Below are 24,589 nucleotides of genomic sequence, written 5' to 3'. Positions count from 1 at the left end.
AAAAACTCCCTAAATTGAAGAAATCACTTGATTTACAAATTCCACAATAAAAGTGAAAAGGCTAGAACATTCGTGTATAAAGTCATGTATTCTCTAAATTCCATATTTGAAGGAATAAAGAAGGAAGGCAGGAAAAAAGGGAGGTAGGATGGGAGAGAGTAAGGAAGAAAGAAGAGGAGGGTGGAACAGAGGAACAAAGCGGAGAGGAGAAAGGAGAGAGGGAGATGGAGGGAGAGAGAGGTACTTAGTTAATAGCATGATTTGATCTTATTGCATGCTCTTTGTATATTTCCACTTATGTCAAAAAGTCAGTAGGCAGTTGGCCACAGATTTCTGTATTCATTGCATTTTTAACTAAAAACAGAAAAAAAATTATTTTGGAGGAAAGACAGGAAGATAAATGAGTGATCTGAAGAAGAAAGCAGACTGTTCTAGGCACCAACAAACACAAGCCTATATTTCAGAGACAAAAACAAATACATAGTTCACAGAACCTATAAACCAGAGAATGGAAGAACAGATGCAGAGCTTGTAGTATTGGACTGTCCACCCCGAATCCAAGATATAAACATAGGCACAAAGTAAGAAACCATCAATTATTAAAACTGTCACTAGAACCACCCCAAGAGCAGAACATCTGGTTAATTCCACAAAAGCCACAGTGATGAGTAGAGACAGAATTAGTATCTATGACATGTCAATGACTACAGACTTAACTAGACATTATTGTAGGGACGCCTCTTCTTTGAGTGATATCATCCTACCCTAAGGTGCAACAGCTGTAGGAGAAAGAAAAACAAAATAAATCACCCACACATCTCTCTATTTCTAAGTTAAAAACCCGAGGAATGTGCATACGAGGAGTTTTCCAAGGAGCCAAACTTAATTCAGCATATGTGTTACTGAGAGAGACAAAGAAATACCCATTTCAGATCCTCATGCTCATATTTAGTATACGTCATCTCTAAAAAGACATGCAGAACCCTAAGAAAAGAGTGAAGAAATGATTTAAGTCAATCCTGGATCCATATGGTTGTTGACTGAAAAAGTGATCAAGCTTATTTGGAAAATTGCTTATATGCATGCCTGCTTTCTAAAGGACTGTGGGAAAAGATGTAATAGTATATCAATTACAAATTGGAACAATTATATCAAAGCAAAGAACTTTTGATTCACTTTCTAAAAAAATAAATAATGATGACTGGAAAGCTCTAAGTTAGCTTTATGTTATTCAGTGAAAAAAAATGGTAAAATTCCCTTTGGAAAGAATAAAAATAACGAAGACAAGTTTTCCATAGTTGAGAACAAAGAAACATGAAAAACAATAGTATAAAATAATATTTACCCTCACTATAAATGCAATTTCTATCTTGCTCATCTTACTGTCATGATATCACTCAGGTGTGAACTATATGATAAAATGTATTTCAACATGACTGTAATAGAATTTAATCTCATGTGTAATATACTACTTTGGGATATTTAAGTAAGTCTGTTTTCTTTGTTGTTTTCAAATATTGAGAAATGAAAAAAATAACACATTTTTTTTTGTTTTCATCTCCTGATTTCCACAAACCCTTTCCAAGGAGAAAATTGTTATTGGAAACCCTGGCCTAGGCACGTTCATTTAGTCATAATTAAGTTTCAAATCACAGACACTAGAAGCAGAAAACTTTGGCTCTAAGGAAATTTTACAAAACAAAACAAAAAACAGAAAAAAGCCCTTAGGACTCAGTTTTCATTTCTCTTGAGATTTTAAAACACTCCTCTTTTACTGTGGTCAGGGCTTTACTCTTCTCTGCATTAGCTAACATGTATGCTCTGAGTCTTGGCTTGTTAGTAACTTTTTTCCCAAGTGTTGAGTTTTGGAATCAGAATACAGAGCATTTTTCATCAAAGTAAATGACCACTCTGGAAAATGACTCATCTCCAATAATGAGATTTAAATTTATGCTGTTTTTTACTAAACATTTTCTGTGAATTCATCGCTAATATCATGTAATTCTTTTGTTTTCTTATTAGACATATGATTTATGATACCCTTTGTGACATTGAGTAATATCTATTTCACATAAATTAAGTTTGGTTCAGGCGAATGTGTGGCTTGGAGAACTGGTTTGCCATACATTTTCAAATATTTTTTTCTTATTGACCATATTCACTCAATCAGTAAATGGTGGAGATGGGACTTTTGTCCAAGCAGTCTGACTACAGAGCATTTGCTCTTTACAGTTCTCAATACATTTTAGAAAAAAAAGAATGTTTCTTACCAGATATTAGATATTTATTTCTTGTAGGTGATAGACATTACACTAAAACCTTTTTCTTAGATTTTGATCTTGGTTTATGCAGAGGCTAGGCTAAAATTTAAGATACAAGATCACTTAAGAAAATTTTCTAATATTTATTACCATTCTGGAGTGGACCATGTTATAGCCGTTTGCCTATTTTTTAAATTTTTACTTTTTTTTTTCAATTAGACCAGAAAATTGGTATTCCTGATTCTTTGAAAATACTCTGAAAACTAATATCAAACATTCAAATATCCTGCTTTTCTAATGCTTTCCAGAAAACATACATCACACTCTACCAGGCTCTGAAAGATTTTAAAATCGCGAACATGTAAATCCTCCTAAACTTTGTGCCTACTATAATGAGATATGTGAAAGACTTATGGTTCAGAATATTGTCAGTATGGAGGACTAAATGTTAATAAATTCTTGACTGAAGAGTACAATTTTTGATACAAAACTCATCTTGGAAAGTACTTCTAGTCAGCTTGATCACCATCAATAATTATGGCTGGGCAGCCTTTTACCAGGTGACTCAGTCCCCTTTGCAATTGCTCAGTCCATGGTCTGTCCCTGTGGGTATCCACTTACACTTACATGGAAAAAAGAGTGGTAATGAATCATGAAGCCCTGCAATGGAAGCATATTTTCAAGCAATATTCATGAGATTTCCCAGGGATATTTCTCAAGAAAAGTTTCCCTCCTGTACCTCCTAAAATGTCTTTTAGGAGTAGTGTCTACGCTATCCCTAAAATTATGGCACCCACCCCTCCTTTATAGTGATTTGTGTTTAATTTTAACTTTTAATCCCAGAAACATTCTCTCTCGGTTTACAATGTTTTGGGTGCAGATACTGTAGTTCTAATATTCTGCCACAAATATACAATAGGAGATTCGGCAACAAGAAAAACATCATTGTTTTTTTAACCTTTTTTTTGGTGCTAAAGGGGTTTTGGGTTATCTATGCTTTTCTGTTTTGGGTCCCATAAGCCATTTTGTTCTGAGGCAAAGAGATGAACTCAAGCTACTGAGACCAGTTTGCAGACATTTGATGGAGTACTGAGGGAGCCAATTTAATGAGCATCTTGTACCTTATACGCCACAACCATTCCAGAGGTTAACCTTATGAGGCAATTAAGAAAAAATCATCTCAGTATTGTGAAATGACCTAGAATCAGAGATCACTGGGCTTGACAAAGCTCCTTTTATGTAGAAAGCTAAGTATACATTTGGATTTAAGTAAATGATAGTCTTCTGAGATGTGGAGATTGGGACATAGCTCAGTTCCAATGGAATTGATATAGAGAGAAATAGAGGTAACCTTTGCCTTTGCAACAGGAGAAACAAGGAAGAGTCATTTGGAATTCATGGGACAGTATTTTCAGTGTCAAATGAGGGATGATTTTTTCTCTTGAAGAGGAGATTGTGTTGATATTTTTTTTGGTTTTCCTCAAGATTGGAATTTTCAAACTTTATTACTTTTTGAATATCATATGCATTACTGGGTACCACAGGACAAAATTTAGGGATCTGACACAGGATAAGTGAATCCTGTGTTCTTTGCAGGCTAGTAGCAAGTTGCGATATAACGTGGGAAAAAATCAAAATCTCTATCAAGAACACAGGGGATGTTATCTAATTGAAGAAAACTTTTCAACTTGGTGACAGTTATAATTTTATAATACCAGATTACAGGCTTCTCTAATTCTGTATTATTGTGGAAGTCTCAGTAATATATTTGTCATTGGGATTGTCAGATTTTAGTCTCCGAACCTTATCATAATTCATAGCTCTTTTGATAAAGTTTTCTGATAAACTTAGGAAACCATGTTTGTAAAGTCAAAGGGAAATTCTATAATAAAACATTTTAAAATCAGAGGTAACAAAACTAAGAGTGATTAGTTTAAAAATAAAATTAGAATGAGGATATGAAAAGTGAAGTTATTTTTAACTAAAATTGTATACTTTATTTTCTGAACATTTTTTTTTCTTTTTCTACTATATAATTTAATGATATTTTGATGACTTCATATTTTAAGACCGAAAAGTTTTCCTAAATAAGTCTTAAAAAATTAATGGCCATCAACAAGTTTTTCCAAATAAAATTATCATCACAATAAAAATAAAAGATAAACAGACTTATGCCAAATTTTCTTAAGATAACTGTTAGATAAAGGAAAATGGAGAGTAAATATATTTGAGAAAACAAGGGTATATAATAATCTTTTGCCTGGTTTAGATCACATTTATTTATTTATTTGTTTGTTTCTTGGCTATTTCTTAATCAGACTTTATTGACATTAAGCCTGGCTTGTTTTCAGGCTTATTCAAAAGTTTTTAATTTTTAACCATTTGCTGAAGCATTAGGTACAAATATCTACCATATAATCACTAGAAGAAAATAAAGTACCTAATTGGAATTATTGCTCTAATTTCCAACTTGAATTGCTTCAGTACACTACACACTGATCTTGAATGATCTTAGAATTAAAACATGTTTTCCCTGGTACCTTGCATACATCAACAATAGTAACCAAGACCTGAGAATGCTGACTTTGCTATACATCTGATCGATCCCAATCATGCTGATCTCGCCTGACCAAATCTTGAGTTTCAGGGTCTAAACCCACAATCATACATGCTTGGTGGTTCTGGGACTGCTGGATTTCTTAGCTGGAACATTCTAATATGAAATGGTCTATCATGGCTGTATTTGCTCAGCTACTTCCACAGCTTCCAGATGAGAATAGTTATGATATGAGTAACAATAATGAGATAACAATAGTGGCTTATAGTTTCTAGCTTTTTCCAATGAGTTTACAGTCATTACCTCGCTTGCTCTTCTCAATAACCCTCTCAGACAATTTAATACTTATTTTAAAGAAGAATTGAGGTAAGTGATTAGCCCATGTCATAATGAGTCTCCAATATTTTCACCAGAATCAAAAGATAAACTACTTTTAAGTATATAATTACTGACAAAAACAAAGAGAAATGTAATACAATCATATATATACAATAACTAAACAGATTCACTTTATCAAAATGGTTAATAAAGCAGTAAGTCATTTATAGATATTCCTGCTTTTATTTCTTATAATTATGAAAATAGAGATATTTACTAAGTTTACTAATAGAATGAATGGCCCAGAGTATTTTTTTTTTTTTCCAGATAGAAATGTTTACTAAGTCTAAATTGAACAGCCAATTCATTTGTCTGGTTTAAAGAAGCATAACTCATGGAAATCTCATGACTACCCTCAAAAGAATTTATAGAAATGCCACTAGCCTGGCTAGGTTTTCTTTTTATTCAACTTCATATAATTTGAAACTCAATAGCACTTAGTTACGGTTGTGGAAATGTTATTATTTTACTGGTTAAATTTAATTACAAAGATGCCTTATTTATCTGCTAAAATATGTATTAGAATGTAAAAGATACTGATTTCTGCTCATTGTTTAAGCAAATAAACACATTCTGAAGTTGCAAAGCATGACTGTCTTCTTTTTTCTTTATGTTCATTTAGCTAACAAACAATAATTGAGAACACACTGCAAAATCTTTCTCAGAATGTTAAATTATTTTATTATATTTGCCGAGGTTTAAAAATCTTCCTCATGGTTAGATGGTAAAATTAAAATACTTTAATTGCCATTATACTAGCATTCCTTCGATATGGTATTTAAAAATGAATGCAGTGAAAAAGGCAGAATTATTTTCTGGACTACGTGCAGTTTGGCTTGTTCATGCAGTTACAAAAAACAAATGTTTGTCCAACAAAATGCTGAGAATCATGTCTCCTGGGAAACTCATACAAGGTCATAGATTTCGTGAGCTTAAAAAAAATCTTGTAAAAGCAAACTAGGATGTAATATGAGAAAGTAAAGAAGTGGTTGGGGAAAAAATTTGATTCTATTGGTTAAAACATCTATTAAGAAAAAAATGTTACTGTCTTCTTAAAATACTATATTTCATACACAAAAAACATCAACAAAGTACATTATTTTCTTAAAAGATCATTTCCACCAAGATCCTGAGAAGGCATAGAGTAATGATCAAATTCCAGCAATATTACAGAGAAGAGGGGCATTAGATATGGAACAAAACTTTCTGATGGGTGCATAATGGAAAGGGGGTTATAGAGAAGTTTTTGTTTGTTTGTTTGTTGTTTTTGTAGAATGTTCAGTGTTGGGACACTTTGGGGGGATACGTAGGTTGTAAAGATAGACAAGACAATCTTAGTAGGCCAGTGAGGTCTATAAAGGTAGGTAGTTATTCTCCTTCCACCGCCCCCTGCCCCCACCCCCCCGGATAGGAAACTGATGCTTGAAGAAAAGTGATTTGACCTAGTTCTCAAAGTTCAGTCCAAGGTTCTTTTACTCTATGTGTTTACTTTCTGGTAATGAGCTTCTTCCATCAATAATTCATAAGGATCTCGCTAACATAGTAGCCATAACATTTCCTGTAACACTTAAGACATTTATTGAGTTTTTCAATGTTGTCAAGTAAATATGTAGGCCACTAACAACCCAGGCATAATGAAATTTTAGAAGCATTACTCGGCAATGCAATAAAACTCTATACAGTTTATAAACTTTTTTGGCTTTTTGATTTATAGATGGTTCCTTTAAGTTACATTTTCCACTGTTTCCATTCACATTTCCCTTTTTTCTTCTCTATGATTTTGCTTGCATGTCCAGTGTCACACAGTGTAGTACTCGTATGACATTAATTTCATGTGTGAAAAATTTCAGCCTTGCCTATATTGCTCTTGAAAGTAGGGATTATGTATTTTCATTTTTTTTTCTTTTAACACGGGGCTTGATGGGTGGCATATTCCCCAAATGAGATGGCTTTTGTGAATCCTTAGATATGAAAGCTGGGAACAATTCCAAACACAGATTTCACTAATGTTGATTGAGCACCTATCATGGCATTGTTCTAGATACTTAAAGAGACTATCACAGCTGCAGAAAATCAATTCAAGACAACATAATTAAATCTGCAACATTATCGATGGATTTGAAGGGCTGCACCACTTATTGCATTTTGTAATTATCATAATTGACTGCATGGTCCATTTTTAGGACACAATCGTAATTGTGGTTTAGATGATCTGTGTTAAATTAAAAAATTGAATTTAAAATTTTCTTTCTTGATACATTTTCTTTCTGTGTATGACTCTTTGAACTCAGTATTTTTTAAATGTCTCCTTCTCAGAGTATTGTGAACTCCTTTCCTGAATTTAGCATGAAGCACCATTCACATTAAGTGATAAATGTTTGATAAATGTTTACTGAATGAAAGAATGAAGACAAAATTATTTTAAAAGGCACTATTTTTATGCTTATTTTGTTAAATTACCTAAAATATTCTCCTTTCAAAAATATTATATATTATAAAATATACTCCTGTCATACTGTATTATAATACTGACTGGAAGGTTCTTAGATGTTAAATCAGGAAAGACGAAGCTAGAAGTAAGGTTTATCTTATAAACTATATAAAATGAAATTATTTTATAAGCATACTAGTCAATGAGAGAAAAAAGAGAAAAGCAGTATAATGTTTATTTTTAAGAGAGCAAGGCAAGTGTAGTTAATTTAATTAAAGAACTTGGTGTTATAGGAAATTATAAGGATACCAAGAACAAAATGAGCAGTTTTCTAGAGGCAACTAATGTAGAAACAAATAATGCTAAGTGAGACGATGAAAGTAAAAACAAAGTTCACACAAACCCTCGTTGGGATTCTGGCGGTTTACTTCAGTGATTTAGTCACATTCACCGTTCCTCCCCACAAAGAAGTAACTAAGCCTTTACTTTTTACCCCAGTAATATGGTATAGTGTGAGAATAGTTGAAAAGAGGAACTATTATTTCTCCCAATTATCATTAATTGTCATCTTTTCCAAAATATTTCATTAAAGTACAGAATAGGTTCAAGAGCCAACACAGACCACAAGATTGGACAGTAAAATAGTTATATGAGAATTATGAGCTTCAGTGCAATCTCTTTCTAGAGTGGACACTAGAAATATCCTCTAAATGCTGGGAAAGGGCTATTGCAAAGCCATTTAAAATGAAAGCAGAATGTTTCTAGAATGATTCTTAAACACAAAGTTTAAGAAGTCATACATGGATATACAACAATCAAATATTACCAAAATTGAGAATTTTAATTTTTGCTAAAATTTGAGTGTTATGTTTATTACCATGAAGTGTGCAACTTCAGTGGAGCAATTTTGGCAAGTTTCATAATTTTCAAGTTGGAAGGAATATTAATGATAATCTAGTCTCACTCTCTTGCTTTATAGATAAGGGGCCTGAGGGACCGAAAAATAAAGTGACATTCCCAGGGTTAAACTGGTAAGAATTAAAACACAGAATTCATAACTTCTAGCCCACTGCTATTTCTACTAATCGAAGCTTTGATTTTTTTGGAGCTTTGATAAGATATAGACAATAAAATGTTCTAATATGAGCCCATTAAAGAATTCCCTTGTTATTTGAAATGCTAAGTTGGCATTTGAGAAATCTCCAAAATAATACTTTGTTCTATGTTACCACAGAACTCAATATATGAAAACAGCGATCTGATATTGTCACTACTACAATTTTGAAATCAGATGTTGCTGACACTTCATAAGTCAGTAGTTGAAAGTATTTCGAATGACCTTTTGAAATATGAGCTAAATTTATAATTACATTTCCCCCCCACCCAAACCAGATTTGGTGACATTTCTACCATTATCCTACTCCTGTCATCTACAATGAATATTAAAAACCAAGCCCATAGTTTTTCTTTACTTAGAAAAAAAGGATTTTTTTTATTACTTTAGGTAAAAATTCCCCAGAAGTTTATGTATTGTTAACTCGCACATAATCATGTAAAATAGCGTTATGAAAGATAAAGCCTCATATGATATAAGAATATAGAATACTCTCTAGTAGAACAAAATTCTACTAACTCACTAACCAGCTAAAAATGTTAGACTTTGATGCTGTTCCATTACCGGAGGTCAATCTGTTTCTTGTCTCCGGCTAATGAATAAGAATTCTTTCCTAATAGAACATGATTTTAAACAACCAACAAACTATAGTTTGATTTTCTAAATGTAGCAGTTCTTTTAAAAGTTCTCAGTCCTCTTGAAAAAAAGAAATTTTTTTTTTTTGCCATATCTCTGGAGAATGTCTAAGTTCTGTGACGCTCTATGTTTTTTAGATATCTTTCTTTCTCTCCCCGTTTTTTTTCATTCCCTGCCTTTTTTCTCTTTCTCTGGGACAGGAAGTTGAGTGTTGACCTCATCTGGATCTTTCCCAATGTCAGAAGGTGGTCTTTGCAAAAAGATTCCAAGTCGTGGATTTCTTCCTGATTTTATTTTTCAGTAATTGTGTCAATAAATGAGTTCTAAATGTTTCCCTCTCAACTTCCTCATAGCTGTAAAATGACCAGTGACTCCTTTGAGACTAATTACTGGGCTCTTAGAGAAATAAGTATTATCTCTTTGTTCATTGAAACTGCACTGTGTTTTCCTGACAGGCGTGGGGGATGGGAATACACAGTGACAAGCCCTTTGGTCCACAGAGCCCTCAGGTCACTGGCACCAGTGTGCTGTGTGTTAATACTTGAACCTACTTCTCGGGCACAGCAAAGTTTCTCAAGGGTTGCTGTTATCATTTCCCCTTTCCATCCGGTTTAAATAGTGATCCCTTTGATTTTTGGAGAAGGGAAATGTTATGGAAAAACTGCTTCCTCTGAATAAGCATACAAATGCCACATAACATACTCTATAAAAAGATTTTTGTGCACAACTCTTTTTATAAGTTTATGAGTAGGAGGATGGCCCGGGGAACACTCACCCTCCACACAACCAGTGTTGCTTTGTGTACATGCACCGGAATGTCATCCTGGTTCCTCTCTATTTCTGAACCTACCCAGGCTTCAATTAAATTGAAATTACTTCATACCACCCGCTCTGAAACTTCCCCTGAGAATTCTGCTCACTGCCCCAGGATTAGCATCCAGGGCAGTGCTTGGAACTTGTTGAGCACTCAACAAAGAATTGCACACATGAAAAGATGAATTCCAGCAGCCAATGAGGTTGCCCACCCTGATATGTATTCTCTATAGCCTTTGCAGGTTTTAAAAAGAAGCCACCTTGTGCTCATTTATATCTGAAAGTGCCTGTCTAATTGCCTCATAGCATTTAAAGGACTGTGTTTTTTCTCTTCATAGGAACTTTTATCTCTCAGAGCTCCTTGTGAAGTTCATGATGGAAGTTCAGCAAATGTTGGTTGTCTAATTAAAAGACTTCCATAACAATTTTCCTCAAGCTCATTGTAAATGTTCTATGCACCTAGTCATTTAGTCATCATGACAGTTATTTTGACCTGATTATGTGCTGGAGTTGCAAAAGCAAATAAAAAATGATCTCTACCTTGGAAGATCTCCTAAGGTAAGGTCAAAGTAAACAAACATTTACAGTTCAAGGTAATGAGTGTCACTCTAAAGGTCTGTGTGTACGGCTGTAGGAGTAGAGGGTCTGAGAAGAGATCAGAAGGAGAGGGAGAGACTTGGGGAGATGATGGTGTGGATGCAGATTAAGGGGCACAGGAAGAGACTTTCCTCCCGTGTTTCCTCACAGTGCACTTCTGCTGTTCAAAGGGTACAGGGTTGATCACATATGATGAGTAGATATCTGATATGTATATGTATATCTCTATGGCTGGGCATATTTAGGAATCACAATGCAAATGACGAACAGTACTCTATGAGCACTAATTCTGAAGACAGATTATTTTCTTCTGTGAAATTATTGTGGTATATGTTTCACAGGGTGAGGGAAAAATAGGGCCCTATGGATGTAAAAATATGTGTAGAAATAATGTGATGATGGAAGCTGCTGTGCCAGTGAATTAACAACTCACACCAATGTGTCTTGGGATGATTTCACCATCACTTTATGTGAAAATTAAACACATCAGTATTTCAAAACATTTAAATCCATGTAGTTCTTTTCTTCTACTTTTTAAAAAATTTTATTATTTTTTTAAAATTCTTTAATGTCATCACATATTTGCCCCCTTTTACCTATCTACCTCTCTCCTCCTCTCTACTCTCTGGTATCCTCCACTTCTTTAACAAACATTCAGGCCGTTAGCCTCTTCCTGCCCATCTATCTCAACCCCTGCCCTGCACAGGGCATGCCTGTACCCTCAGGTGATAATCACTACATATTCTATCACTCTTCTTCTGCCCAGATTTTTGTGTAGTTAATCTTCTGTAGTTTTTAATAATAATAAATTTGAAAAACGATAGTTCATCCCTTTTTCAAATATAAAATTATAGTTATTACTGATTTCAAACTAAGCATGATCTTTCAGAGGAGGCATTTCTCTGATCTCCTGTTCATCCTCCTTGCAAAGTGTTATATTGTCCCCTTTTCATACAAATTAAAGAACCTGTTCACAGACTTACTCAAGATAGCAGAGCTAATTAGTGGTAGAGCTAATACAAGCCTCATCTCTCTGATGACAGTGCTCTTTCTGTCTTCCTGTGATGTCTTCTCCATTTATACATAAGTCATTATGCATGGTGTGTAAGGATGCTGCCCGAACCATACTGTATGATGATTTAGCATGTCTAGCACACAGAATTTTAGTGGGACATTTATCTCTGCTTATATCTAGCTCATTTTACCTTAGCAGTAGTGGAGAGAAAGCCTAGTTCTAGAATCTTTCTTTTCCACCCTGCCCTATATCTGTACTACAAAGGGGAAAGCCACATTAAAGGGACAGATGGGGCCGTACAGGAGATTCCTACTGTTGTTCCACTGCAGCCCTTTCCCAGGAGAGCACAGAACTAGTGCTGCAAGGCCATGGGGGTACACAGGCCTTATCATTCAGCAAATATATTTTCAACTTGGTCCACGCAAATTCTATCCAAATTTATTCAAGACATTCTTCAGCTATCTTTTTATCCTGTAGTCTATACTAACATGTACCATATGTGCCAAGAATAATTGAAGAACGCTGAGTCCAGCTGGGAACCCTTCTTCTATAACTTAGTTGGCAATCTACCTTGAACAAGAGGACAAAAATACCTCTGCTATTCTTGTTCTTGGTAACTTGTCCTTACTGCAGATGTGTCTGTTCTTTACATCTCAGTATAATTCCCTTTTGAAAGCAGAAATGAACGAGGTTGTAATCAAAGTAAGATTACAAGGTGTTGAAATTTTAGAGAAGAGGATTGAATACATGTTTTATTAGTTGCTGTAGCTGTTTCTGGAAATCCCATAACCTACAGTTTTATTGTTTTTCATTATGATGCATAGATATCAGTGCAAAGATTAAAAATAAATCAGAAGTTACTGGCCTTTTTCCTTGTCATCACAGACAACATACATCTGGCAATTTTGAATCGAAATATCTTTGACTATCTAAGATGGCCTCTTATATATCTTAGAAAAACAAGCAAAAGAGTTTGAGAGATACTTTTTATCTTGTAGCCATCATTTAAACAACTTCACAATAGGCTGTTATCTAGCATGGTCACTTGGTGTGACTTGGTGTGAATGTGTATCAGGTTTGCCATTTTGTGGGAATTTTGGCTTTGATTATGACCAAAAGTTTCAGATTCTACTAGTTGCAAAGAAGAATAACTGCTCGGGTGATTCTGACCTCTTTGCTGTAAGATAAAAGAGAGTAATCATGGAAAGGAGATCATGTTTTGAAAATATGACTTGATAGGACATGAATTAGTTTCTTCGGATCTACTCAAAGAATAAAAGACTGTAATCTAATACACACTCAAACAATGTGGATATTCATAGTTTGTTACAAATATTCGTTTGTGAAAAAGTTTTAATTTTATTTACCTTTGGAGTAGGCCTATTGAAACTAGTGAATTTGTTAAAGATTTCATATAGATTAGATAAAAGAGCTTCTTGTGCTTATTGTCTCCAAATTGGGACTGGTCATTTCTGGTCATGAGGAAGCAACATTGTTCTAATAGCTGTTTAGAGTTATTATTTTTGGCTTATTATTCTCTGATGAGGAAACAGAAACCTGACATTTTACTGGATTCCCAGGACCTATGTCTTTAAAGACTGGAATTATCAACTTTCCCCAGAGAGTTGCCTGTTAGAGAAAGAGGGCCATCTGGGACTAGATGTATTTGTGGAGACATGAAAGAGCTCAGAAGAGCTATAAAGAGAAAATGGCAGCTAACCTGCTTCCTTCTTTGCAGTCCAAGGGATGAAATAATTGAAAGAGATAAACTAAAGTAAAAGAAAGAGAAAAATAAAATTTGGATACAATAAAAAGTTTTTTCAAAGTAAAGAAAGACTCTAAGGTTAAAAGTGAGTAAAAATTGGAGGCTCATTGATGTGAGCTGAGGCCTTGGGGCAACTTGTAGAGTTGGTGCTGAAAGACAGAGAAAAAAAGCTTCCTAAAGCCCTGAGCGACTTAGGAAGAGAGGACTTTATCTTCCTATTCTAGAGGTCTAGATGTGACGAAATGCACAAGGTCAGATATAATCTAGACTCAGAGAAGTGAAAAAGCAACACATACAAACAAAGACAATAGACACTCTTTTTTTCTTAATGCAGTTATACATCATATTTACCAAGTGTTACTTAGAGTTCTGTCATCCTTGCTTTGAGCAGTTTACAATTTAATTAGGGAAAATCGATCTCAAACACAACAATTTAAAACAGGACAATAAAAATCCCTCTAAATCTTTTTGGTTAAAGCACATTCACATTTTTTTTTAATCACATTTAAGCATTTTCTATATTGTATGTTAATACATCAATTTAAATATCAAACATTATCCCAGATATGTAAATTATAAAGCATATTACAATGATCCTAAGTGAATCTATATCTCACCCTAGAACTACCAATGATTTAAATTGACTTATATGCTCCTCTCCTATCTCATCCTCGTCTCTCTCACTTTGCTATTTTTCTGTTTTATTCCTTTGCTTCTAAAAAATATAGGTTTTAAATTGAATACATGTGTGCCTAAATAAGATATTTAGTTCTCTTTTTGAACTCTATAAAAATACTGAATTCCATGTAGCTTCCTGAAACTTGCCTCTCTTATTCCCTGCAATGTTATTTTACAAACATCTAGTGTTGTGGGTTGGAGTGCTTAATTTATTTTATATTTATATAATATGTCATTATTTGACATACTACAATATATTTATCCATTTACTTATTAATGGACATTTGGATTATTTTTAGGTTTTTTTTGCTATTATGGACATTAATGTGATGCATATTTCTGTATAAATTTTTTGGAAGACAAATGCAAGATTGTTTCTAAGGATATATATATATATGTACGTGTGTGTGTATATATATACACATATATAAAATAATAAATATCACTTCTCTATATATGTATATGTATATATGTGTATATATATAAAAGTGATATTTATTATTTTTAGAGTATGTACACATTAATATTAAGATATAATGCCAAATCATTTTCTAAAATTGTTTATCAATTATATTGGTATCCTGAATATATAGGAGCTTCTGTTGATCCTAACCAACTCTGATACTTGGTACCTTAAACTTTTATTTATTCATTCACTCATTCATTCATTCATTCATTTATTTATTTAAATTACTTTCAAGTATACAGTACATTGGTTAGACATCTATATAGTTCATAAAACGATCTCTCAATTGCTCTCCCCCCTAGCTCTCCACCTAGCCATTATATTAATGCTAACTGCATTCCCTATGCCATGCTCTCCATCCCCATGACCAACTATCAACTACTAATTTCTACTTCTTTAATCCTTCGCCCATTCTTCAGTCTCCCAAACTTCCTCCCTTCTGTCCATCACCAAATTGACTACTATATTTATGAGTCTGTTTTTTATTAGTTTGTCCTTTTTGTTTCTTAGATTGTGCATATAAGTGAAGTCATAAGGTATTTATCTTTCTCTGTCTGACTTATTTCACTCAGCATAATAACCTCTAGGTCCATCCATGTCATTGCAAATGGTAGGATTTCATTTTTTTAATCGCTGAGTAATTTCTTTATCCAATTGTCTACTGATGGTTGCTTCCATATCTTGGGTATTGTAAATAGTGCTGCAGTGAACATAGGGGTACATAGATCTTTTTGAATTAGTATTTTGGTTTTCTTTGGATAAATACCCAGAAGTAGAATTGCTGAGTCATAAGGCAGAATTATTTTTAGTTTTTTGAGGAAACTCCATACTGTTTTCCCAAGTGGCTTGACCCACTAACAGTACACGAGGATTCTCTTTTCTCTGCATCCTCACCAACTCTTGTTCTTTCTTGATTTATTGGCCATTCTAATCAGGGTGAGGTGATATCTTATTGTGGTTTTAATTTGCATTTCTTTAATGATTAGTGACCTTGAGCATCTTTTCATATGTCTATTAATAATCTGTATGTCTTCTGGAGAAATGTCTATTCAGGTCCTTTGCCCATTTTTAAATTGGATCGTTATTTTTGATGTTAAGTGCATGAATTCTTTGTAAATTTTGGATATTAATCCTTTAGCAGATGTATTATTGGCAAATATCTCCTACCATTCAGTAGATTGTCTTTCTGTTTTATGAATGGTTGCCTTTTTAAAACTTTTTAGCTTGCTGTAGTCTCATTTATTTTTTCTTTTGTTTTCTTTTCCCAAGGCCACATGTCATAAAAAATATTACTAAGAGCCATGTCAGAGAGTTTACAGCCTCTGTTTTCTTCTAGGAGTTTTATGGTTTTAGATCTTACATTTAAGTCTTTAATCCATTTTGAGTTTATTTTTGTATGTGCTGTAAGAAGGTGGTTGTTTCATTTTTTTGCATGTATGTGTCCAGTTTTCCCAACACCATTTATTGAATAGACTGTCTTTACCCCATTGTATATTGTTTCCTACTTTGCCATAGGTTAATTGACTATACAGGCATTTTTTTTTTCTGGGCTCTCTATTCTATTCCATTGATCTATATGTTTGTTTTTATGCCAATATCATGCTATTTTGATTACTATCGCCTTGTAGTACAGTTTAATATCAAGTTATATGATACCTTCAACTTCATTCTTCTTTCTCGAGATTGCTGTGGCTATTTGGGGTCTTTTGTGGCTCTGTATAAATTTTGGCATTATTTGTTCAAGTTCTTTGAAAAGTGCCATTGGTATTTTAATAAGGATGGCATTGAATCTGTAGATTGCTTTGAGTGGTATGGACATTTTAACAATGTCACTTCTTCCTATCCATGAGCGCAGCATTTGCTTTCATTTATTTGTATCTTCTTCAGTTTCTTTCTTAAATATCTTATAATTTTCTGAGTACAAGTCTTTTACATTTTTGGTTAAATTTATTCTTAGGTATTTTTTTGATGCAATTGTAAATGGAATTGTTTTCTTAATTTGTCTTTCTGATAATTCATTATTGATGTATAGAAATGCAACTGATTTATGAATATTAATTTTGTATCTTGCTACATTACTGAATTCATTTATCAATTCTAATACTTTTTTGGTGGAATATTTAGGGTTATTTATTTATTTGTATATATATACTATGTCATCTGCAAATAATGACAATTTTATTTTTCTTTTCAATTTGGATGTCTTTTTGTGTGTGTGTGATTGCTGCGGCTAGGACTTCCAGAGTGTTTCTTTATCTCTTGAGTTATTAGTGTGAATATGTTTTAATGTCTACATGTATGAGAATTTCTATTATTAAATTCTAACTTAATGTCTAACTTAATTGAATTGTGGTTTGAGTATGTGGTCTCTGTAATAGGAATTTTTTAAAATTTGTTAAGATATACTTCATGGTTATAATATCAATTTTCAAAATGATTCATGTGTGATTGAGAACAGTATATATGTTCTAATTATTGTGTTTGAGAGTTCTGTATGTATATCAGATTAAGTTTGATGATTGTGCTGTTTAAATTGTTTATTTCTTTAAGTTTTTACTTGTATTCTCAATATTTAAGAGATCTTATAGCTTCCTATCAAAATTATAGATTTTTCAAAATTTCTATCTAGTTATGTTAATGTTTTCTTTATACACTTTTATTCTATTTTATTTGTTGCATAATTGAAGAATGAAATTATTATAGTTCATGGTGAATTGAAACTTTATCAATATGGCGACTTTTTTTGGTGATTTTAATAATTTCTTTGTCTTAAATATCTTTATTTCATTTATATTTACCTTTTATCTTTTTCTTTGCCTTGTAAACCTTCCAAGTCCTTATGCTTTATGTATCTTTTTAAACAGCATTTGTCTGGACTTTTTTTAATATAATAAACTTTTAATTGATTATTAAAATCCATTTATATTTATTGTGATTATTAATATAGTTGGATTTTGTTATACCATGTTAACCTTTTTCTATTTTATTTATCCCGTTTTTAATATTTTTTTATTTGGGTGTTGGTTGACTTTTTATTTGTTTGTATCCCATTTCATTCTCTGCAATGTAATGTATTCACTTTATTTCTATTCCTTTAGTGATTATCCTTAAAATTTTGGCGTTTATTTTTAGGATGGTAAATTTACATTATAAAATCTAAAGTTAAAAAAGTCTTAATTCGATCCCCATTATCTTGAAAGGTACAGTAAACTTTGACCTTTTTATCTCTGTTACCCCTCTTCTGAGTTACCTTCAGTCTTAGTTGTTGCCTTCTCTGTTTTATAATTGGTGATTGGGTCTCATTGCTTTATCCTAATGTGGGAACTCTGAGGACCTAAATTAGGGATTAGAGACACTTTTTGCCAAAGGGGTGTTGCTTATGTCAGTAGCTAGGAGACACACTACCCAGCTCAGCTTGGGAATTCCAGGACCCTCTTCCCATTCTGCCGCTGACCCAAGACTCAGTTTCCCAGTTGCAGTTTTAATGCCAGACTTCAGGCAATTCGGTTTTCTTTTCCCACTACTCAGGTTCTTATCCAGGTTCCAGGTCTTCCTTTTTACCCTAGCTCATGTTGTTGTCCTGTATTTAGAAGAGATCTCCATTCGTGATCTTCACCTACCCCTATGAGACTAAACGGCATCTGAAAGAGTCTGTTTTTTCTAGGGAACAGTTGAACTGAAAAAGGAAGTTTCTTTTGGGCAATACTGCTATATGAGAAAGACTCCATTTCAATCATTTTAATATGACAGTAAAGTAGGAATTGTTATCACACATTTACCTTGAAGAAATTTTGACATGGAAAGCTAATTTGCACGAGGTGCAATAGCAATTTAAGTAAGAGATTGCACTGTTGATTTTATTTTTCTAAATTTCAAATCCATATGCTTTTTTTTTCCCCCTTAAAACTATTAAAACATGCAAAATAATTATACAAAGCAGTAATACACCAATTCTGAGGGGAGGCAGAAGAAGGGTGGGATCAGAGTTTTTGTTCTCTTGCAGAAGCAATTGTTGTTTTTCAAGAATATGGTAGAATTCAGTTATACATGTACTACTTCCCTTATTTTCCTAGTACTTACCTACCCCTGCCCACTATCATTTCCCATGAGTCAGATCATTCTCAGCTTTGCTACCATTTATTTAACTTTCTCTGTTTCACAATCTAATATGTGGTGGGATCTAGGAATCAAACTAAATCTTGTTACTTTTTAGAATACATTCTGCTATACTTTTTATTTTTAATAAATTTTGTACAGCAACATAGTTTTCTAGGAGAAAGAACTGAAAAGTGATTATAGTCTGAATAGTAGCACTGCTTTTTAGATTTTCATAGGCCCACTTTTTTTTCAATGTTTTACATAGATACTAACCTATGCAATTATTTTATTTGTAATCCCATGTATTAAGATGGAACACTGTTCAAGTAACAATCATTTATAAAACAACAATAAACCAGTATTTAATTTGGTACTTACCTTAATAATTAAGAATCAAATGGAAACAATGTCTGAAGTAACTAAGATAATTCACAATTAAAACCATTACTTCAGGCTCCACTTATTGGAAATGTAATCATTCAAAATGGGCTAATTTAAAATGTACCTTTAGAGATAGAATGAGGGTATAAGTTAGCAAAGTATAAAATAAGATTTCAGGGAGCCTCTAAAATTACTTTTAAGAACTTCAGAGCTGATTATCTATATGCAAAAAATATATTAACTAATTTTAATTAAGTTCATTTATACATGGCCTTATTTTAAAACAATGTTATTTGCATTCACTAGGAACATTCATGTCAGTAAGATATTTTTGAGTATTTTATTTCCCAAATATTTCACTACTTCAAATTAGTTGTTCAAGTGACTAGTCTAAATTTCTATTGAAACCTAAGCCTTTAATGAAAATGTGCTTTTGAAAATAAGACAATTTCTACAATCTGTTTATAAGTAGAAAACAACTCTTTGGTTGTTAGTTAAAGTGGAAAGGATTTTGTAAACAAAACAAAACAAAACAAAACAAAACTAAAGAACCAAACAATGAAAGGCTCTTCATAAGCAGCATCAAGGTCAGTAGAGTACCTAAGGTACCTCAGGTCCAGGTGAGACAATCACCTTGCTTAGAGTTCTAATAACCCAATCTACAGTAATTTTATCATCTTAAGAATGTGAAACTGAAAAGGTAATGTCTAGCCATGATTTTTGTGAATAAGAAAGAAGAGAATCATAAGAGTTGATGAATGGGAGAAATACTGGAGATCATCTGTGCTACTTCCCCATATTTATAGATGAAGAAACTGAGATCCAGTCATGAAACAGAGGTGACACCAGAGCTGTTTCCAGATACCTAATCCATTTCTACTAGGATAGAACAAATTCTAGATTTTAACCTCCATTGGCTACTAAACCAAGTGTGAAGAATTTCAGAGATGCAAATTTGAGAAAAAAAAAATTTCATCAAATCCCCAAAGGCAAGTTAGAAATGTATATTACTTTACTATCTTAATTCCTTTATACCACATGTTGCTCAACTTAGCTAATATACTAATTGATTTATACAATTTCTTTCAACTATATCTAAAAATGGCAGATCAAAATTAAGTGAGAAATTACATAAATTTCCATTTGAGTGTACAAGGCTGTGGTACCTAATGTGAGCCACCATTTCTTGAAAGAAAGAAAACATTTCCACTGTCCTGTTCAAAGAGAAAGCTCCTGACTAGTTATCAAATAGAACTTCTACTCTTCAATGCGGAAGAGCATGCTTATGTTTTTAAAAATCTCTACAAAGTTCACATACAAGACAGTACATCTTAGATTTGTGACTGATATGAGCCTTTAAGCTGTCATTTTCAAGAATAAAAATTTAGTGTTCCATTATCCAATATGTGCAATAGATATAGCTATAATCTCGAGTCATGGAAATTAACAGGAGCTCACCAAAGACATAAAGAAATTGTAATTTAGGCAATAGCAAGAAAGTTTAAATGTAGGAAAGGCTGAAAAAAAAATCTATGGGTTCGATTATACTTCTTTGAACTGCATTATTTTGTTCACACTGAAACTCTTAACACTATTGTCTATTGCATGGCACTTAGAATAAGGCAGATCTACAGCAGACCAAACAAGGAAGCTTAATCAGGTGACAGATCCTAACATGGTTCACTTCTAACACAGTTCTACCATCTGCTTCTCCAGAGAAAGAGATATAGCTCTAGTATATCAAACAAGAATCACAGATAAACATAAAATTTTTTTTTTTTTAAAATAGGGCCTTTCCACTTAGGAACCAGTATAGACTGCTTGTGGATGAAATAAATCAACACTCTTTAATTCTGGCTTGATCTAAGATTGTAAAATATAATGTGGTTGGAAAAAATGAACATTTGAAAGCTGGCAGTTTCTTTAACTTACACTCTAGGTTTTTCACTAAGTTGTAGTTTTATAACTTCTGCTATGGTTCTAATATCTGTATCTGAAAAGTGACATCAGTTGTATAATGTATATAGTTGGTTTGTTATAAATTTCATGTAACATGGTTGAATTTCAGGTCTTTTTAACACAATTTAAAGTTTCTTGAAGTTTGGTCAGCATACACACTTATTATTTCCTTTGATATACCAGCCATTGTGGACATTCAAAGTTAAAATTACCAACTGGTTCAGAGAGTTAAATTGAGTCCAAGATTATGACAAAGTCTGACCCAAAATTTTAATTTGTGATTTTAGCATGTCTCCCCTACAGTTTGTGGAGCATCAAACTAAAGCTACAGTGACCAGAAGCATTACAGCTGGATGCACATTAACTATAATGTGTACATTTTTAGTATTCATGATAAATGCAATTATGACTTTATTAGACTTTTGGCATTCTTTATGAAAGCACATTAAGTTTCAATACAGATTTACTTAGGTTACACTTGTACTTAAGTAATAATAAAAATTCGTTCCTTAAAAGAAAAAAAAACTGTTCTTTTCAATCTCATACATTCTGTTCTCAGGCATAGCCCATCTCCTGTATGATTGGAGTGACCTTTGGCTACGTGGCTGGCCTTGTTATTTCACCGCTCTGGATATACTGGAAGAGAAAACAACTTACACACAAGAACAATTAATTGGAACAAAGGGAGAAAGTATTTCTTTTCTCGGATTCCATAAAGACTGAAGAAATGTGTATGATCTAAGCCTGTCCGTTCTACTTACTGCTTTTTATGTAGTTACAACATGATGCGATTGTAGCTTCTTAAGTTGTGAAAACCTTGAGAGATTGTACCTTCTAGTTGAAATTAAGCATGCGGCTTCAGTTGTTTGCTGCTTTTTGGAACTTTAAGAAACATCTTTAATGAACTTTATAGAATTTTGAGGACAGAGTTATTATTAGTATTTTTTCTTAAGAGTTTTAAACTGCTTTAGTATTTGAGTCTGGGTATAGCTATACAATTTCATACACTTTCTGAGAGGAATGGAGAGTTTTTTTGGACACTGAGGATGTTTCTCACATATTCAAACAACAGTTTATACATCGTGATCCTATTCATTTTGCGTATGTGCTTGCGCATATGTGTGTGTTTTACTGTGTGTTTCTTCAGAGTTAAAATGGCTATGATAGCGTCATCAAAAACAGTCTTCAATCTGTCTCGATTAAAGATGAACATTCCACACAGCAATACGCTCCTACCTCTTATACTAGTTTCCATTCTTGTTCCACACTTATAGGTTTTTCTTTCATATCATTCAGTCTTGCTAAAGTTTTGGGGTCATTTTGGACATCAATCCGAATTCCTAATAATAAAAAGTATACATTTGGTGTATATTCCTTGTGTGCTAGTGCCCATTCCTCTTTCACATTTTGAAATGAGGCTGGATTTACCATAGAAAAGCATATAAGGAAGACATCAGTCTCTGGCTAAGAAAAAGGCCTAAGAGGATCACAATCTCCCTGTCCAGCCTGCCGTAGAGTCCCAGAAGGTACTGCTTGTCCCCTATGGTGATGTTGACTGTGTAGTGGTCAACGACGGTGGATACTACTTCTCTGGGAAGGCGATGTTGGCAAAGCTTCTGAGTAGGCACGTCATGTCCACTGCCACCACACACTTGGGCATCAGTGTGCCAGGCTTGAAAGCCATGCTGAGGCCCGCCGGCCTCTGGGCATTGTCTCCCAGGAGCCTCTGCCTCAACCCTGGGCTCAGTCCCAGCCACCTGGGGTGTCCACCGCCACCGCCACTCTGTTCAGTAGGGCTGCCCCTCTCTAGGCCCTATGCGGCAGTTCCCGGAGCGCGAGAGAAAGAAGTGGTGGGCCTGGGGCACTGTGGCCACCTCAGGTTAGCATCGCTCTCCCGCCCAAACCCTGCAGCTGGGGGCCTGAGCCTTCTCCCTGGCCTGGCCTCCATGGGAGGATCTGCTAGGTCATAAGTCTATTTTTCAAAGTAGGCGTCAAAGTGTAAAAGTCCCCCTCTTTCCATTTTTGTAAGTAAAAATTAGTCTTGGAAGTTCTGAAGTCTTCCGTAAATAAAACCTTAAAAACTGAGATCAACACTGCTTTTCAAAAAAAAAAAAAAAAATTTACATATTTCATTAGAATTGGGTTTCACAAGTTCACTGGTGACTTGTGCTGTGGCCAAAATGATAGGCTTTGGAGCTCTGATTCATTGAGCATTGAATAATAGTTCTGACACTTAATTGCTCTGTGACCTGGAAGTATGTTAGTTATTTGTCAAGGCTTATGTTTTTTCATCTATCAGTTTGTACCTAATTTGTAAGCTGTTGTGATGATTACATGAGACAATGAATATTAAGAGCCAGGGTCTGGTGCTGGCACATAGTTAATGCTCAAACAAGAGGAATTATGGGTATTTGCAAAGGTAAATTATAAATAGGTTGTGTAATTTTACATATTCTAAAAGTTTTATTAAAATTTCTGTTTGCATGTTAAATTTGCAATAAGAACTGATTGGAAGATACTACTGAAATATATAACCTACATAATTTGACATGATTTTGATCTAGTAGTTAAAATTGCATATCTAGAAAAGTGATATTACTTTGCTAAAGTCTATAGAGATATACAAATGGTCTAGCTCTTGAATTTTTGGAACAGAAAGCATAAATTGTGAAGAGAATTAAATATATAAGCAACTTCAGTTTCTATCCTCCCATATAATGATATAATAGGTTAATATTGTAGAAAAACATCCAGATAGGGCAACTTATTTTGTATAAAAAGTGGCAATTTGATTTCCCTTGATTTTTCTGTAGTATAAATAAAGCACCACCTAACAACAAATCCAGTTGTGTTCAGCCATCCATTCAACCTTATTTTTTTTTTCCTTCAGTGAACAAAGTTACTTCCTCTTGTGGAAGAATTTAATAAAACATTTGAATAAAATAATCCTTTGATACAGCTGAAAAAGAGGAAAGCACATTTGTCTTATCTGACTACATAACTTAAAAGCAATTTAAAAAAAGGAATTTATTACCCAAGGGATTTTTATTTTTATTTTATTATTTGAGCATAATATGGTAGGTAACTATTCTAATGGCCATTGAAAATAAAGAATGCCTTTCAGCAAAGTCCCCGGAATGCTCCCAGGCAGATCCTCTTGACCCCTTCCACTCCCACCCTTCTACCGCACCCTGAAGGCACTCCTGACCTCACTGGGTGACATCAGCCTGGGGCCCTTCCCCAGGAGAAGGTCTCAGGGCTGAGAGGCAGTCATGGAGCTCTCCTACTCTGGGGACCACAAAAATCCCATAAGTTTCTTAGCTAACACCCTTTAAAAGATTGAGGCCTGTGGAAAACCTACGCACGGAAAGTCTGCTTCTATTTCAGTTGTGTATCAGTTAAGATGGAAAATTTTTAAAGTCCACACAGATGGTAAATAA

General features: G+C 33.7%; 1 pseudogene; it reads right to left on the bottom strand.

The window, feature by feature from the left end:
* The window catches only part of LOC105300801, a 58,836-nt pseudogene extending 36,003 nt beyond the window's left edge, over positions 1–22,833 (bottom strand).
* Between the last annotated feature and the right edge of the window lie 1,756 nt (positions 22,834–24,589).

The sequence above is a fragment of the Pteropus vampyrus genome, unplaced genomic scaffold (assembly GCF_000151845.1).
Source record: "Pteropus vampyrus isolate Shadow unplaced genomic scaffold, Pvam_2.0 Scaffold8, whole genome shotgun sequence".
NCBI classification, from domain to species: domain Eukaryota; kingdom Metazoa; phylum Chordata; class Mammalia; order Chiroptera; family Pteropodidae; genus Pteropus; species Pteropus vampyrus.
The sequence above is the reverse complement of the archived record's forward strand: the minus strand, read 5'-3'. Positions and strand labels throughout refer to the sequence as shown.